The sequence below is a fragment of the Eschrichtius robustus genome, chromosome 10, assembly GCF_028021215.1.
Source record: "Eschrichtius robustus isolate mEscRob2 chromosome 10, mEscRob2.pri, whole genome shotgun sequence".
NCBI lineage: Eukaryota > Metazoa > Chordata > Mammalia > Artiodactyla > Eschrichtiidae > Eschrichtius > Eschrichtius robustus.
Window position 1 is genome coordinate 93631067 of NC_090833.1, and position 17424 is coordinate 93648490.

Consider the following 17424-nt stretch of genomic DNA (forward strand, 5'->3'; position numbering starts at 1 on the left):
AGAGGTCTTAAAAGTTTACCATAGGAGACCAATTTACGATTCAAAGTGGTTTTAGATTGACAGGCAAAAATAAGATTTCATTTTCCACATGGAAATGAAAAATACAAATGCAAAATTTTAATCTAGTTCAAGCTGAGGAATAACATCATATTATAATTACAATACAAGGAAAATGAACCTAATCCTATAAATGTGTGTATGGACATGAAGCAAACTAGTTTTCATCAGTTATGTCAATGACATAACAATAGAGCAATGGAAGTGTGTGTGTGTGTGTGTGTGTGTGTGTGTGTGTAGGGAGTTGTTATTAACACTTCTTATGCGAATTATACATGTACATATAAGAATGTATTTCTGTGATAAGACAAGAACATCTAGAAAAGCATTTTAAAAAGTAGTTATCTTTGCAAAAGCTAAAAGTTCCTATAATTAAAAAGCAAGTCATCCAGCTCATGTCACGTACTCACAGTATCATCCAGTGGCATTTATATCAAAACTTGCTATTATAAGTTAGATTCTATTTGCTTTTGAATCTACTTGAATTATGCAGCCATTATTTGAGCTAAATTACAAAAATGTTAAATGTTTCTATTATCTAAATCAAGATGAAACAGATATTTCAAAGTTTCTGATACAATTTTTTTTTCTTTTTTAAAGGGGAAGAGGAGGAAATGAGTCTTTTTTTGTTAACATTGATTGATTGATTGATTGCTATGTTGGGTCTTCGTTTCTGTGCACGGGCTTTCTCTAGTTGCGGCAAGCGGGGGCCACTCTTCATCGCGGTGCGCGGGCCTCTCACTATCGTGGCCTCTCTCGTTGCGGAGCACAGGCTCCAGACGCGCAGGCTCAGGAGTTGTGGCTCACGGGCCTAGTTGCTCGGCAGCATGTGGGATCTTCCCAGACCAGGGCTCGAACCCGTGTCCCCTGCATTAGCAGGCAGATTCTCAACCACTGCGCCACCAGGGAAGCCCTCTGATACAATTTTAAGTGAAAATGGTGAGAAAGTGAAGCTGCCAGATGGCAAATATTTAATTTCTGCTCAGTTTTCTTCCATCACAAATACCCTGTGCTGGGCAGAGACTGAGGTCTAAATGGTCCTCATTCTTCACGCTCCTGGATTCACCCTCTTTGCCACATGGCTTTTCAGCTCCTTTTACTGAAGAGGCAGAATCTGTTCTCCCGACTCTTGATCCCGAGTTAGGTTATGAGATTTACTTTGGTCAATGGAATGCCAGCTGATGTGACACACGAAGATCAGAACAGACTTGTATTTTTCTGCTTCTTCTCTTAGTTCTGTGCCACCGCTGTGAGAGGTGCCTGGGTTTGTTTGCTGCGCAATGATACACAAGTCCAGTCATCTCAGATGGGGCCATTCTCCATCAGCGGACAACAGCCTCCCCAAGGCAGGTGAGCAGGAGACCAGACCACCTGCTGAGCCAAGGGTGTGGTCTTGAGACCCCTGAGCTCAGTAAAGTGGTGTCTGCCACTGAGGTTTCTGGTTGATTCACAGCATTATCATGGCAGTAAATAACGGATATTGCTGCTTATGTTTTTTAACTCCCATTTTTCAGTTACATTTCTATTTGGAATAGTGTGGTAAAGTAGATGTCAATGGATTCAATGTTTTTCTAGAGTTTCTGTATTCCTTTTTAAAAACAGCTTTGAGATATAATTCACCTACTGTACAATTCACCTACTTAAAGTGTCCAATTCAATTGTTTTTTTGTATATTCACAGAGTTGTGCATTCATCTCCACAATCTATTTTATCAATTTTATTGATAAAAAAAATTTTGGAAATTTTATCAATTTCCAAAACAAGAAATCTTTCTTTTTCTAGCCTACAAGTCTCCCATCTCCCACAGCCCCAAGCAAACACTCATCTACTTTCTGTCTCTATAGGTTTGTCCTTTCTGACATTTCATATCAATGGGCTCATATAATATATGGTTCCTTATGACTGACTAATTTCACTCAGAGTATTTTCAAGATTCCTCTACATTGGAGTACTTCATTCATCAGTACTTCAGCCTAAAAAAATATCACTGGAATTATGGAATAAACTTAATCCTTAAGGGTGTATTTTTTTAATTATCCAGCACTATTACGAGTTCTCAGTCTTGTTTTCAATTTAAAAAGACTTTTAATGATAATCATTAAAATGCTTATGGCTGAATTTAGATTCAATTCTGTGCAATAAAATCAAATTGGTTATAACACAATAAAGGCCGTATATGAGAAGCCCATAGCTGATATCATACTCTGTGCTTTTCCTCTAAGATCAGGAATAAGAGAAAGATGCCCACTCTCGCCACTTTTATTCAACATAGTATTAGAAGTCCTAGTCAGAGTAATTAGGCAAAAAAAAAAAAAAAGAAATCAGCAGCACCCAGCTGGAAAGGAAGAAGTAAAATTGTCAATATTTGCAGATGACATGATATTATATATAGAAAACTCTAAAGACTCCACCAAAAAAACACTGTTAGAACTAATAAACAACTTTAGTAATGTTGCAGAATACAAAATCAATATACAAAAATTGGTTGCATTTCTATATGCTAGTAATAAAACAATACCACTTACAATTGCATCAAAAGAATAAAATACCTATGAATAAATTTAACCATGGAGGTGAAAGACCTGTACATTGAAAACTATAAGACACTGATGAAAGTAACTGAAGAAGACACAAATAAATGGAAAGATATTCTGTGGCTCATAGATTAGAAGAATTAATATTGTTAAACTGTCCATACTACCAGAAGCAATCTACAGATTCAATTCAATCCCTATCAAAATTCCAATGGCATTTTACACAGAAACAGAGCAAAAAAATCCTAAAATGTGTAAGGAACCACAAAACACCCTGAATAACCAAAGCAATCTTAAGAGAGAACAAAGCTGGAAGCATCATGCTTCCTGATTTTAAGTTATATTACAAAACTATGGTATGGTATTGGTATAAAAACAGGCACATGGATGAATGGAGCAGAATAGAGAGCTCAGAAATAAACGCACACATATATGGTCACTTAATTTATCACAAAGGAGCCAAGAATATACAATGGGGAAAGGACAGTCTGTTCAACAAATGGTGTTGGCAAAACTGGACAGCCACATGCAAAAGAATAAAACTAGACTACTACCTTACACCATACAAAAATTAACTCAAAATGGAATAAAGACTTGAATTTAAGACCTGAAATCATAAAACTCCTAGAAGAAAACATGTACGGTAAGCTCCTGGACATTGGTCATGGCCATGATTTTTTGGATATGACACCAAAAGCAAAGGCAATAAAAGTAAAAATAAGTGAGACTACATCAAACTAAAAAGCTTTTGTACAGTAAAGGAAACCATCAACAAAATGAAAAGGCAACCAATTGAATGGGAGAAATATTTGCAAATCATGTATCTGATAATGGGCTAATATCTAATATATATAAAGATCTTGCACAACTCAATAGCAAACAAACAATCTAATTAAAAATGGGCAAAGGATTTGAATAGACACTTTTCCAAAGAACACATACAGTTGACCAACAGGTATAGGAAAAGATGCTCAACGTCACTAATCATCAGGGAAATGCAAATCGAAACCACAATGAGATATCACTTCACACCTGTTTGTATGATTAGCATCAAAAGATAAGAAATAACAAGTGTTGGCAAGGATGTGGAGAGAAGGAGACACTTGTGCACTCTTGGTGGGAATGTAAATTGGTACAGACAGTATGGAAAATAGCATGGAGTTTCCTCAGAAGATCAAAACTGGGACTACCATATGATCCAGCAATTTCACTTCTGTGAATTTGTACAAAGAAAATGAAAACACTAACTCCAAAAGATATATGCACACCCATGTTTATTACAGAATTATTTACAATAGTTAAGACATGGGAACAACTTCAGTGTTCATTGATGGGTGAATGGCTAAAAAAATGTGATACACACACTGGAATACTATTGAGCCATTAAGAAAAAGGAAATTTTGCCATTTGTGACAACATGGAGGGACTTCGAGAGCATTATGCTAAGTGAAATAAGTTAGAGAAAGATAACCTATGGTCTCACTTATATGAGTAATCTTAAAAAGAAAAAAAAGGAGCTCATAAATACAGAGAAGAGATAGTTGGTTGCCAGACTGGGGGGGTGGGGATGGGGGTGGGAAGTAGGTGACATGAGTGAAGGGGGTTCAAAAGGTACAAATTTCCAGTTATAAAATAAATAAGCCACAGGGATGTAATGTATAGCATGGTGAATATAGTTATTAATACTGTATTGCATATTTACAAGTTGCTGCAAGTAAATCTTAAAAGTTCTCATCACAAGAAGAAAGAAAAAAATCTGTGACTGTGTATGGTGATTGATGGTAACCAGACTTACTGTGATGTTCATTTTGCAATACACACAAATGTCAAATCATTGAATTGTACACCTGAAGCTAATATAGTGTTCTATGTCAATTATACCTCAATAGAAAAATTCTTAGGTCAAGATCAGATGTTGATTTTAATTTTAAATTAGAAAAGGACTTTTAAGGATACACTCAACTCTGCCTCCCTCTTCCTACCCCAAAGAAGTAAAGAAAAATTGTGACCTTTTACGCCTTTCATAAAATTAGAAATTTTGTTTAAAGGGTATAATATATCTCAATTTAAAAAGTTTAAGAAAAAAAAAGAATTTTTTTTCCTGGACACTCATGTAGTTGATTCTGTGAATTTATCCTTCTTTGTGATATGATAGAAGGAAGTTCTAGAATCTCCCTTTTCTCTATATGTATGCACCTCAGCTGCTGCCATCAGTGGACATGTGTGCAAGTTGATATTGGAGACTGTGGTGCTTGAATTGGGTAGAATGCTGGACAGCTGACTCTGCACTTCATTTTAACGTTAAGCCTCTCTGATTCTACTTGTGCCAGAATGTGAGGAAAAGTGTGTTGTTTATGCACAATCCTGTGAAATGTTTATTAAGCACTTTTGGAAATACCATGCAGTATTGCTTTTATACTTCAAGTTCTTAGTTGTGGTTTGTTCTATCTTAGATACCAGTGTTTGTTAGTCCCCAAAAGTCCTCCTGGGTTGAAATGGGCTGAATTGGAAAGAAATATTATAAGCAGATAAGGTAGGGGGTCTATGGAGAAAGAAAACCAGGCATGGCTTTCTGGACATAAGAGAACACCTATTAATTTAGTACAAGCCATTTTGTGATCTAAGCCTGGCCAGAGTGCTTGCCCTTGAACAGGTCTCAGTAATTAAGGATCTTAAGGGAAAACAAGAATGCTGACTGTTATCAGGCAAGAGAAGTAGCACTAGTAATAATGTATCAGTTGTAAAGACTTCCAGTTCTGTTTCCATGGTAAAGATTAGCCTGAAGCACTCAACCACCAGGTCAAACGGAACCTAAGGGATGATGGCGTTGACCTTTTCTGATCCTCCGGATTTCAATCAACTAAAGCCTGGGCTCTGCCTACCGCCCAAGCCCTTCCATGAATATACATGTACCCTTAGCTTAAAACTTCCCCAGTTTTGCTGTTTGGGGAGACACTGCTTTGGGAAAGATCCCTGGTGTTCTACTTACTTGCTGCAAGTAACAAATCCTTCCTTCTCTCACTCTTTGTCTTGGTTGTGTCTTTTGGCTCGACACCCACCAAGAGGCGAACCTAGTTTTTCGGGTAACAATATGAGGCTGACTATTCTCTAGCTGAGATTTATGTAATTCGATGCACAATCCTTTGGTTGTTAAAACCAGGGCTTCCAAGGGCTAGTTATAGGGAACATAGCTCATCAGAGATAACCTGCGAAGACACTGTGCAGTGTGTTTTTTATCACACATGTGACAATTCCTCTCCCTGCAGTCTGTCTCTCCATAATTGTTCTTCAGGATTTGTTGCCTGGGGGCTTATGGGAAAAATGACTCCTAATAGAAATACTATTATATTTTATTCACAGTATTCTTTCAGAGGATTTAATGATAAATCTGTTCCCATTACAAGAGTAAAGTTAAATGTATTCCCAGATTTAGATAAAACACGCAGAAATAATTTACAGGGAGAAAACTGCTGAATAAAGAAGAAAAATGAATGGAGTCATGTTTTGATCTATGGAGAGCATTGAGAAAGGATTTCATTCGGGTGGGGTGAGTTGATCCTTCCTCTTCTCGGCAGGGAATCCTGAGTGCACAGACTGCTCCCAGGTGAGCAGGAAAACAGAAGACTTTGGTCAGGAAATGCCAAGGGTGTAGTTTCACTTAGAATATACTTTCCTAGGCAGCCTGTCTGCACTTACACATATGAGGGTCCACACACTTCTGAACATCGGAAGTTGATTTCTTGTCTTTCATTTGTGACGTGTGCTGATTTCAAGTTCTCTTTTGTGTTTGGTGTGAATTCTGCAGACACATACATATATGCGCGTGCGTGATTTGTGGGGTTTGAATCATCACTTATAGAAATGTGCAAGATTAGATCTACACATTTTCTTCACCTTTCCTTTGTTTTGATTTTTTAAAATTTAATTTAATTTTATATTGGAGTATAGCTGATTTACAATATTGTGTTAGTTTCAGTTGTACAGCAAAGTGAGTCAGTTATACATATACATGTATCCATTCTTTTACAGATTCTTTTCCCATATAGATTATGACAGAATGTTGAGTAGAGGTCCCTGTGCTATACAGTAGGTCCTTGTTGATTATCTGTCATCTTTCTTATATAAAAGAGCAAAGGGCTGTGGAAACAGGTCACAGAATGCAGAGGACTGCCCCTGACCTGCAGGGATTTAGCTTGGAGGCCTTGGCGGTCCCGTTAGGCATCCTTTCTCCTCTGAGCCTGGAGCTCTAGCATCAGCCTACCTGATCCAGCACCCTGTGGATGAGCATGGTGTTAAGTACTTGACATTCATTTTCTCCTGTAACCCTTGGATCAGTTCTCTGCTGGTAAGACTTCTATTATCTTATGAAACAGACAACGAAGCTGAGGATCACAGATGCTGAGCAGCTGCCGGGGGTCTCACGGGTGGGTACCAACTCCCAGGGCAGCTCTGGGGCTGGTACGTGGAATGCTCAGCAGTTTCCATCCCTTTGTGGGGGTTTCAGACCTGTAATTTCATAATGGCTCTATGACTGGCTATCATCACCATTCTACAAACAAGAAAAGTGAAGCACAAAGCCACGAAGTCTCCAGCGAAAGAAGGCAGCTGGAAAGGGGTAAAACCAGGAGTCGCATCAGCTGTCTGCTAGCAAGTCCCTGCTTTGGGCCCTGCTTTGCCTGGCCTCTTCAAGCCTCCTCACCTGGGGCTGCCCTTGTCTTGGAAGATCATGTAACAGCCCCAGTGCTGTCCAGTGGTCAATGCTGTGCACTGCACAAGGACATCTGCCTGCAAATCTCAATCCCTCGTGGGCTGTTTCATCTCTGACTTGGAAAATCCATCCTGAATGTCTGCTCAAGTAATTTACCAGCATTGTCCTTTTTGGTTTTAATTGACATCAATTATTGAGGCGCCTTCTAACCCATTTTAAATGGATTTCCCAGGAACAACTGAATAGAGTTTTCACAGGTGACAACTTTTCTGTTTCAGAGACCTGAGGGCCAGTGAGAAGGGGTTTCAGAGCTCAGCTGACCTGGTCCAAGTCTGGCTTGCTTTGTGACACATCCATTAAACTCTCTGAGGTTAGTCTGTCTATCCATTAAATGGGCAGAGTAACATTTACTTCAAAGGAATGCTGTGACCATTTATTTAGATTACACACACACACACAGACACACACACACAGACTGTCTGTTGTATAGACTTTAAAAAATATTAGACACTTAATGTAAATCATTAATTTATATTTGCTTTAAAAATTAGAAATACCATATTCAGGTTCTGGGACATATATTAGGCACTAGGAAAATGTCTGACTAATAAATGAAGGTCACTCTACCGCTTGTGGCTTTTTTCAAGGTTCTAAATGCACCCTCCGAGCAAGCTTTGCTCAGTGTTTCCCTGGACTGCTGATTGATGGGGTGGGTGGGAAGAGTTCCTGATTCCCAGGGGCCCTGAGTAGGAGTGGAGAAAGCTGGAAAGTTGGGATCAGAATCTACATATTTTGGGTCAAATTCTACTTGTAAATTCTGTGGCCTTGCCAAGCTATTTACATTTTCTATTCCTGTTTTTGTTTTTTACCCAGGTTGCAGAATAGAAATAATAAAAACAGCTTTTCTGCTTTGTTCTCAGGCATATAATGCCCTACTCAAGGTTAAAGTTACTTTCATATTCTGATCACTTTGGATGGTGCAAGAATGCCTGGACACTGTTCCTAAGTCTCAGCACATTTGTCATGAGTCTGGTCACAGTTTTAGGAGAGTATTGATCATACCTCCTTCATTTACATCTGCTGGCAGCCTCTTTCGGAAGTAGAGGAGGCCATGTGACTTACTTCAAGGTCATGGATCTTGAAATCCTTCTTCCTCCATGGGCCATCAGGCCTCTATCTGTATACTCTGAAACAATTTATCTATTTATCTGTCTATCTATCTATCCATTTATTTATTTATTTAAGATGCCTTTTATATTCCATCATTTTTCAATATGAACTTTTGGGTAATTGTATTAAAGAATTTGAATGGAAAGGAATACACATACAGTATATAGAAGTTGATTCAAAACTCTTCATTCTTCAATTAAGTGTATTCAATTTACCTACTTAACATAAGGTCACTTCCCTGATGGTATTTGGAGTAAGATTCCTTCTCCCAGGATGCCAGTTTTTAGTTTTATATATCTGCTGACCACAATTCTCAAATCTCCAAGTAGGAATATATATAATAAAATGCTGACATTATAGTAGAAGTCGGGTCGGTGTTTTAATTAATTATTTTTTAATTTTAATTTTTTCCAGCTTTATTGAGATGTATTTTGACACATAACACTGTATATATAACCGTATATATTTCGAAATGATTACCATAATAAGGTTCTTTAGGTTTTTATTTTTAAATATGAATCATTAAATGAGTTGAGAAAACAAAAGCAGTCTTTTTTACAACAGTTCTCAGTACATGTAAATATTTTCTTCAAACCGGATTAGTTACTTGTCCTAACTTCTTTTCAACCAAAAAAAAAAACAACTCACATTTTTCCTAGCATCGGTGTTAATGCTCAAGCATCATCAGCGTGGTGAAGCTCGGTCTCAGACTGAAGTCCACTGAACTGCTCAGCTGTTCAGAGTGGGAAACCTGCCGGTGAAGGAGCTAGGACCGCGGATTCGGATTCGGAGCGAGCGCAGGTTGAAGACCTTCACCGACCTGACTCGCACTTCCTCCCGCCACCGCCAGGAGCGCCCGGGACGCGTGGAGCTCGCAGCGCGGCGGGAGCGGGTGGGGGTGGGGGTGGGGTGGGGGTGTGGCTGCAGGTTGGGGCTCCCGCCCCGCCGGCTGCGCGGGTTCGCCGAGCCCGGAGGAGGGAGCGCTAGCTACCCCGAGCGGGAGGGAGCTTGCAGACTCCGGCTCAGAGCAGCTGTCTGGACACCTTGGGTTTTGGGGTGGGGAGCCCCGGCGACTGTGAACATGGACTCCGCCGCGAGAGCCTGTCTCAGGATGCTCTTTTGTCTGCCCAGCCCTGGAGTACATTAGCAGCAGGGAATACTTGTGAGTACAGCAAATCTTTTAAAACTTATACTGACAACTGAGAATTCGTGTTTTTTAAAAAAATAATTGAATTTTACAAATGGAATCACTGGTCTGCTTCTGAAAATGAGGCATTTAAAAAACATCGCAAAGTCCCAACGCTTGGATAGGATGGTTTACAATGGTTTTTCCACTTGTCAAGTCTGTAATACACAAAACCTGTTTTGACTTGTCTGTGAGCTGAATTTTGTCTGTGTGCTGTTGTTTTGAATATTCATTAAGAAAGCTCAAATTCTAGTAAAACCTAAAATTAGCATGAGAATATTGAGGCGGAAAGAGACCAGAGAGAGAATAGCAGGAGATGAGGAGAGAAGAGCATGCCAATATGTCATTTATTTCTTTTCACTATGAATACATTTTGCAGGATTTATGTCAGAAAGGAAATCGTTGGCCGACCTGGCCGGGTCCTGCATTAGCGTAGATGTTTGCAGTTGGCGCCCTGCGGAATCGGGTACCAAGAACTCGGGCGCTGCAGCGGCGGGCAGGCTCCACAGCAGAGCCCAGGCGGCAAACCTGGTTAGTCCCCAGAATTACGAGAAGGATAGACCCCTCAGAATTAGAAGGCTTTTGCTTAAAGGAAAAACATAATCTGCCATTTGTATATCGTGAGGTGCTGTGTTTCTCATTTTGTTGGTTCAGTGAAGATGTATTAACCTCTCAGTTCTGGACTGGCAATGTGAGTCTGATCTAAAGATGCTAGCCAGATTGATTCAGCCGACCTCAAGGCATTTTAATCTGGAAATCGGAAAAAGTTTTCGAAGTGTTATTCAGATTGAAATCTCCATCATAGGGCTTTTCTTTCCTTGAGGGATTTGAAGAAAGCCCCTTTAGTCCTACATCCACACCCCATCCCCCTCAAGAATTTTTTTAAAATCAGGTTGTAGGGAGTAAGGCAAGCTATTATGCATTTCAAGAAAGTGCTAGTAGGCATGTTAGAAACCGACCTTGCTGCTGGGTATACAGTTTTATCTGGGGGTGGGGTGGGCTGGGGAACTCTGCCCTTACCAGGAAGTTTGTGCTAAAGTGAAAAGCATATTGTACAAATAGTTACCCTTCCAGCATTCATCCATATATGCCCCGAGGCTGTGATAAGTTTGTGTTGTCATCATTTAGTTTCAGCTCATTTAATGCCATATTATATGAGTCACTCCTGAAAATGAGCCTTAGTCTCCTTTAAGAAAATACTGCCCCGTGTTTCAGACAGAATTTTAATTTAGCTTTGGGCACAATTTCCATGAATTAATTAAAATGGAGGCATTTACATGAAATCCTTAGGTCCTGCAGTAAAGCATTTATCACTTTGCTAAGAAATTAAAAATGTAGTACTAAATGATTTGCTAGTATAAAAGAATTATAGAATAATTTAACATAGTACACTGAGGTGCAATTAAAAAGTCACCAGAGGTCACTCTTACTTAAAGGAAACATGGCTTCAAAAATCCTTCCCTTATAAGAGAAACAGAGTGCTGTGCTGCCTTTCTTGTCTCCTTAGTTGTGATTACAGGATATTGCAAGATCAGTTATTTTGATATTTCTTTATTTTCTGTTTGTATTTTATTCCCTGAAATCCACAGAGGTATCATGTTCTTCATACTGAGCATCTTTTTTAAGAGTCACATGCTCTGAGGTGCTCCATGTCTGAATATCCAGGCAGATATCCTTTTCTGAATTGAATATATCTCTAAGCTCAGTTCGTCTGGGTCTCTGGCTGACTCTTCAAATGTCAATGCTAGTTTTCACTTTTCAGCCTCTGTTTTATTTAGATGTGTTTAGTACTCTGATTAAAAGTTCAGTAAGTTAAAAGTACCTATGTAAATTTGCATGGCTAAGAACATTTTATTTATTTATTTATTTATTTATGGCTGTGTTGGGTCTTCGTTTCTGTGCTAGGGCTTTCTCTAGTTGTGGCAAGCGGGGGCCACTCTTCATCGCGGTGCGCGGGCCTCTCACTATCGCGGCCTCTCGTTGCGGAGCACAGGCTCCAGACGCGCAGGCTCAGTAATTGTGGCTCACGGGCCCAGTTGCTCCGCGGCATGTGGGATCTTCCCAGACCAGGGCTCGAACCCGTGTCCCCTGCATTGGCAGACAGATTCTCAACCACTGCACCACCAGGGAAGCCCTAAGAACATTTTAGATACTATAGAGTCCTTGATCACTGCAAAGATGGCTACTATAGTTGTTCAAGTGTCAAGTATATATTTAAATGTCTTTGCAGACTTAAAGATTCATAGAGGGTACACAAACTGTGTTTGATAATTGCTTGCTAATCTCATTTGACAGTATCCTTTGTAGCAGTAGAAGTAATGGTGAATGAATCTTATTATAGTCTAGATTAGCTAATTTGACCAATTGGATTTTTCCTTAACTCTCGAATATTTGGGAGGTGTTTGTTTGTATGTGTAGATGTATATACAAGCAAGGTATTTCAAACCCATATTTGAAATTTGTTACTACATAAGTCAAGGTAGAGGGTTCTTTTAGTCCTGTCCCATCATTTGAGAAATTCTAAAGAGGAGTTTGCCAGCAGGATGGGATTTAGGCTACCAACAAGAAATCACGAACACCAGCATTTGCTCAAGTCTTTTGATCGCTAACCTTTTATTCCTAAGAAGTGTTTTAAGAACTCAAGTAATCTTTTCAGACAAGACTTTAAAACTAGCAAAAATGAAATATTCTTAAGCCCTGATAAAATAATGAGAACTGTATGTAAATTTTTAAAAAGGTAAAGATCTTCTCCCCAAAAGGATACAGTGACATTTTTCCTCTATTTACAACTGGTTCTCAGTAGTAAATTAGTCAGACGGCGGGGGGGGAGGTCAACCTGGGTGAGGTTCTGGCATAAGACATACTCTCATACAGGGCTTGGTTGAAACATTTGACATCTCAGAAATTATCCATGTTTTGACATGAATCTTTATAATTAATGGGAAATTTTAAGTCAGGAGGAGTCTACACAGGGCGAGAGTAATGTTTCTAAATAGCCAAAAACATGGGCTTTTTTTTTTTTCTCTTATTCTCTTTTTGAAGATAAAACAAGTTGAATGGACAGCATCTTCTAGGACCTGATATTTAAAAATTGTGCATCTCTACTTGGTCTGCCTTCTAGAACTCTTTGTATTTAGTCAAGATGAAAGTGTTATTCTAATGGAGTTATCCTCTTAAATGGAACGCAAGAGGAAAGTTAGAATATAGATTCCAAGTTAGAGCCCTGTTTTCCAGAAGTTGTTGTGCAGACAGTGGTTGGTTTGCTCACTTCCTACCATGAGCCACAAGTGGAAGAGGGCAGTAGCTCTCTGTTTTAGGATTATCCCTGTGAATCTACTATTTGTTTATGAACTTTCAGATCTTTTGTGGGGGGGGAGGAAGAAGAGATATAATCTGAATAAGAAAATGTCAGTATTTTGATTGCATATTTAGTATTGTAAATCTGTCTCCTGGGTCGCATGTCACTTTGAGGAGTAATGTTCACTCTTTCCCGATTAAGGAACAACACAATTGGAAGTTAATTTACAGCTGAATTATTTTCCCCATATAAGTAAAGTACCAGCTATAGCTAGTAGCTGCTGTCCTCCCTAACTCTACTCCCCAGTGAAAAGAAAAAGGACTGAAGTCTCTGAAAAGGACTGAAGCCAGTGTTAGACATTTCAGCCGCTGTTGATGGTGATTATTTGACGTAAATGATGATATTTGTAGACCCAGGGGTTCAATTTAGTGAGTGTTACACACTCATCCGCACCTTGTTAAATCTCAGTACTTGTAATTTTCTCTAGAAGTCTTCTTTTGTTTCCTTCCCCTGTCAAAAGTGCCCTTCTTGTTGTGAGAATAAAAGATGTATTTCTGGCCCACTACAGGTGGGGCACACAACTTGAATCACTGTTCTAGGAGTGGTAATCAGGATTTGTTTTTATCCAACAATGTCTCCTCCCTGTTATGTCCTGCATATGTATGAGAGGTCTCTGCCCTTGGTTGGGGGAGCAGATCAAGCCCATTTTGTTGGCCAGCATGGGAGACAAACATGTGCTCTTCATGTAATACCTAGTGCTTGATCTAGGCAAATATATTAGCACCTCAATTTGAAGATTTGTATCAGATTTGAATCCTTTCTTCACTGGAGCAATGGCTCCTATGTGCTAAAGTGTTACTGTATCATCTTTAATGAAAGTTTATTAATATGATCCTCTAATAGATATTATCACACAATATTATTCTTTTAAAAGAAAAATAACATACACAGTATAATAGTGAGACACTTGTTGTATAAATTATCCTAACCCAATAACATGATTAACCTTAAGAATTTGGTATAAAAATACATGAATTGCAGAATGGAGGAACTGAACATAATGCTACAACTGCTAAGAAGTATAAAATCGTGAGAATTGATTTAAGTGAATGTCTAATAGTGTGTTTATCAAATGTCTCTTCTCAAGGGTATTGTTTGTCAGAACTCCTGTCATTTCAGTGGGCACAGATTCTTTGTAATTAGTTGCTAAGTGTCATCAACATATTCTATTGCTATGTGAGCACAGTCAATCTCAAGTAATGCCATGTGTGCTAAGACAATACAGTCCATAAAGAAGTTTTCACCTTGGGTAATATGGACTAAAATCCTGCTACTGTTTTAATTGGTGCAGGCTTCTTTTTGTCTCAGTAGTGTGCTTAGTGGTTTTCTAGAGTGAGTCGAATCCTCCAAGTTAATCAGGATTATCCCTGTGAATCTACTGTTTCTTTATGAATTTTCAGATCTTTGGGGAGGAAGAAGAGATATAATCTGAATAAGAAAATGTCAGTATTTTGGTTGATATTTAGATTGAATTACTTATGTCTACCTATTTCCGAAAGGCATTAGACCATATGTAATATGTTCCTTGGTTTAGGGAGGGAGCCTATCAGAAGATGTGCCCCTGGAGCAGGTGAATGGGGAATCCATTCGTGATTCAGTGAAACATGTTGGGGAAAATGAGCATAGAATATGGAGAGAGGTATTTAGTAAGCACTGGAGCTTGGACTTGTTGGAAAGAGTCTTCAACAAACTGGTAAACGGACCGTTTTTTTTTTTTAAATCATATTTGAATAAACTTCCCAGAAATACTGAGGTCAGAATATTTTTGAAAACTTCGGGAAAACAACAACATTTTTTTCTCCAAAAAAACTTACAAAGCCCATGTGACTGTCAACACAGAGTGACAGGCAAGGCTAGAGCTGTGAGGGTCCTGAAGCTTATGCAACTGGGGGAGACTCTTTAAGCAAACAAACAAACAAAATGACCCTAAAGACACATTATCAGTGACCCTCCCACGCCTGAAAGCCTGTTCTGGGGAGAAGACTGGAGCTCAAGAATGTCTGCTCCTTTGAGTTGATTTGGAAAAAAAACCCCAAATCATTCAAGAGTACTAAATAAAGGACATATTCACTGACAAAAATCTCAATTAACTGAGCAAATTTGAATTTGAATTTTTCCCTTTAAATCAAAATCAGAATTTGAATATAAAAGTATACTTATAAAAGTATAGAAGAGTTCAAACAATTTGGAATGACTAGATCCAGGGTTTACCTGCAATTCTAATTCTAATCCTGACAAACAAATATGAAATTAACCTCTGGATCTTCTCCCCACTTAACTTTTCAGAGCCTTTAAAGGCTTGGCTTCAACATACAAAGTTCTTCATAGTAACTTCCAAAGTGTCCCCACTCAATCTGCCTACCTGGGGCCCGTTGCGGTGCTGATTGCTATAGGCTCTGTTGCATCATATTGAATAATTTTTAAAAACTGAATTATTTATGTCTACCTATTTCTGAGAGGCAGGAAACCATATGTAATACGTTCCTTCAAAATATCATACTTGTTTTTTCCAGTTTGAGTTCTATGGCATAAGGTTAAAATCTGTGTGCTAATTAAAGTTATACACAACTTGTAAATACTGTAAAAACTAACACAACATTGTAAATCAACTATACTCCAATGTAAAATAAAAAGTTAAAAAAAGAGAGGGTATGATAGAGTGACCTTTTGACATTATGCAGGAACATTGTTTAATAGGCCCACATGATTCTTTAATTACCTAGAAGAATGCACCCATGTCTGACTTGGTCATTTACCATTTGATTGGAGTTTAGACGCTGAAATTGATGATTTCTTTTTTTTTTTTTTTTCAGGTACATATGGTAACTACAAAGGTTTTATTGCCCTGTAGGACATTGATCAGTTTTTTTGTAACCTAGCAATCTCATTCTAATGTTCTTCTATAAATGCCTGTAAATTCCTAGTTTCTCAAAATGCTCTTTTACTGGATTAGTCATTAATGAGTTTATGATTCTTTGGCATGCATTTGTTCTATATTTGTACGTGTTGTGTTTTTAACTTTTTGAAAATAATGCTTTGACATAGAGATTGCACATGTCTGGTAGGTGTACACATAACCTTGTGTGATAATACATGTGCTTAGTTTGAGTGTTGCTTTACAATAAATTTCCTTTCTGGTTCATTAGAAACTTTACTTTTCAATAATAATATAGGGAGTCTGGCTCGCCATAAAAAATAAAAATATTCTCCTTAGTTTCCAGGTAATGGGTATTTTCAGTGTACTGATTTGAAATAGAATTGAAACATAAAGTACTTGAAATTTTGAGTAGTTTAAAGTTAGAAACTATATAATTTTTATTTAAATATATGCCCGTTTAATGGACCAGTTTAAAAAAAAACCTCCCTCCAAGGCTGTTAATCACAAATGAAAAAATGATATATTTTATCTAGGCTATGGCTTTGATTAAGTTTTTACTCGGTAGTACATCAGGAAAAGATACTCATGGAGGATGTGCTAGTTATAGCTAACTCATGGAGAGAAACTTGAAAAAAGTTTGTTTTTTAAACTGGCAAATATGATCCTTTCGGATGAGTCATTTTAGGGATATGGTAAATGGTGTATCAGATATTTAAATTTATGTGTTCCTAAGTTGTATCACCTGTGGTTCCATCTCTGGCCTTAGTGGCTGTCACCTGTGGAGAAGGAATTTTTATGCCATGTGTTCACTGGACCACTGTGGGAGGAAGGGGCTGGTGAACCTTGTTTGGAATCAGTGGCAGTTTCGATAACCTCAGAAGCCACTTAACGCTGTGGCGTAGACCTAGGGTCCCCACATGCTCGTTTCAGTCGCATCTCATTACTTGGGGTGTTCGAGACCCAACAGAGGGTTTCTCTGGAGCTTAGGAGCAAGCAGTGACATTGCTGCTTGGATGATGCAGGAGCGACCTGCTGCCTTGAGACATAAGACCAGGTGCCACCTGCAGTTCTCAAGGTTGTAATTAGTTTTTATTTTAACATTTATAATCCTCAGGCAGCCAAAGAGCTTGATAAAGTTAAGCTAAATACACTCATCCTCGGAGTGGTGAATTGGTGGGAGAAGTGGCAGAATGAACCATGTGTGTGTACGTATGTTTGTGTGTCTTAAGGGAGGCTGGTTGGGTAGAGAGACCTGCTGAAGGAATTAAAAACCACTGTCAATAGTTGTAAGAGAGGCACAGATTGGATTAGGTGACAATCCAGTTACGTGGGATTGAGCTATTTCTTACTTGTTACCATGCAGAACGGATATTCTCCACTTTGGATTTCTGAGCATGTGAGCAATCAGGAAATACAAAGACATCTGCCCTGACCCAGTTGAACCCCAGTTGAAACTATTGCCTTCACGTGTCGGAGGTGTTTTGTGTTCTAGGATATTGCTCTGCAGCCACCGTTAGAACCAGCAGCACTTAA

At 38.7% G+C, this 17424-nt stretch overlaps 1 protein-coding gene across 4 annotated transcripts in view; it reads left to right on the plus strand.

The window, feature by feature from the left end:
* The window catches only part of LOC137770365 (contactin-associated protein-like 3B), a 164790-nt gene that overhangs the window by 54003 nt on the left and 93363 nt on the right, over nucleotides 1-17424 (plus strand). Inside the window, exons 3-5 of one of the 4 annotated variants that reach the window (XR_011075169.1) lie at nucleotides 1292-1407; nucleotides 7578-7669; nucleotides 9129-9259. The exons of 2 other annotated variants lie outside the window; for them this stretch is intronic. The gene's annotated coding sequence lies outside the window, so the exon portion shown is untranslated. Of the gene's footprint in view, nucleotides 1-1291; nucleotides 1408-7577; nucleotides 7670-9128; nucleotides 9260-17424 lie in introns of those variants that run through there. One more of the 4 variants, XR_011075167.1, reaches the window with a different exon arrangement.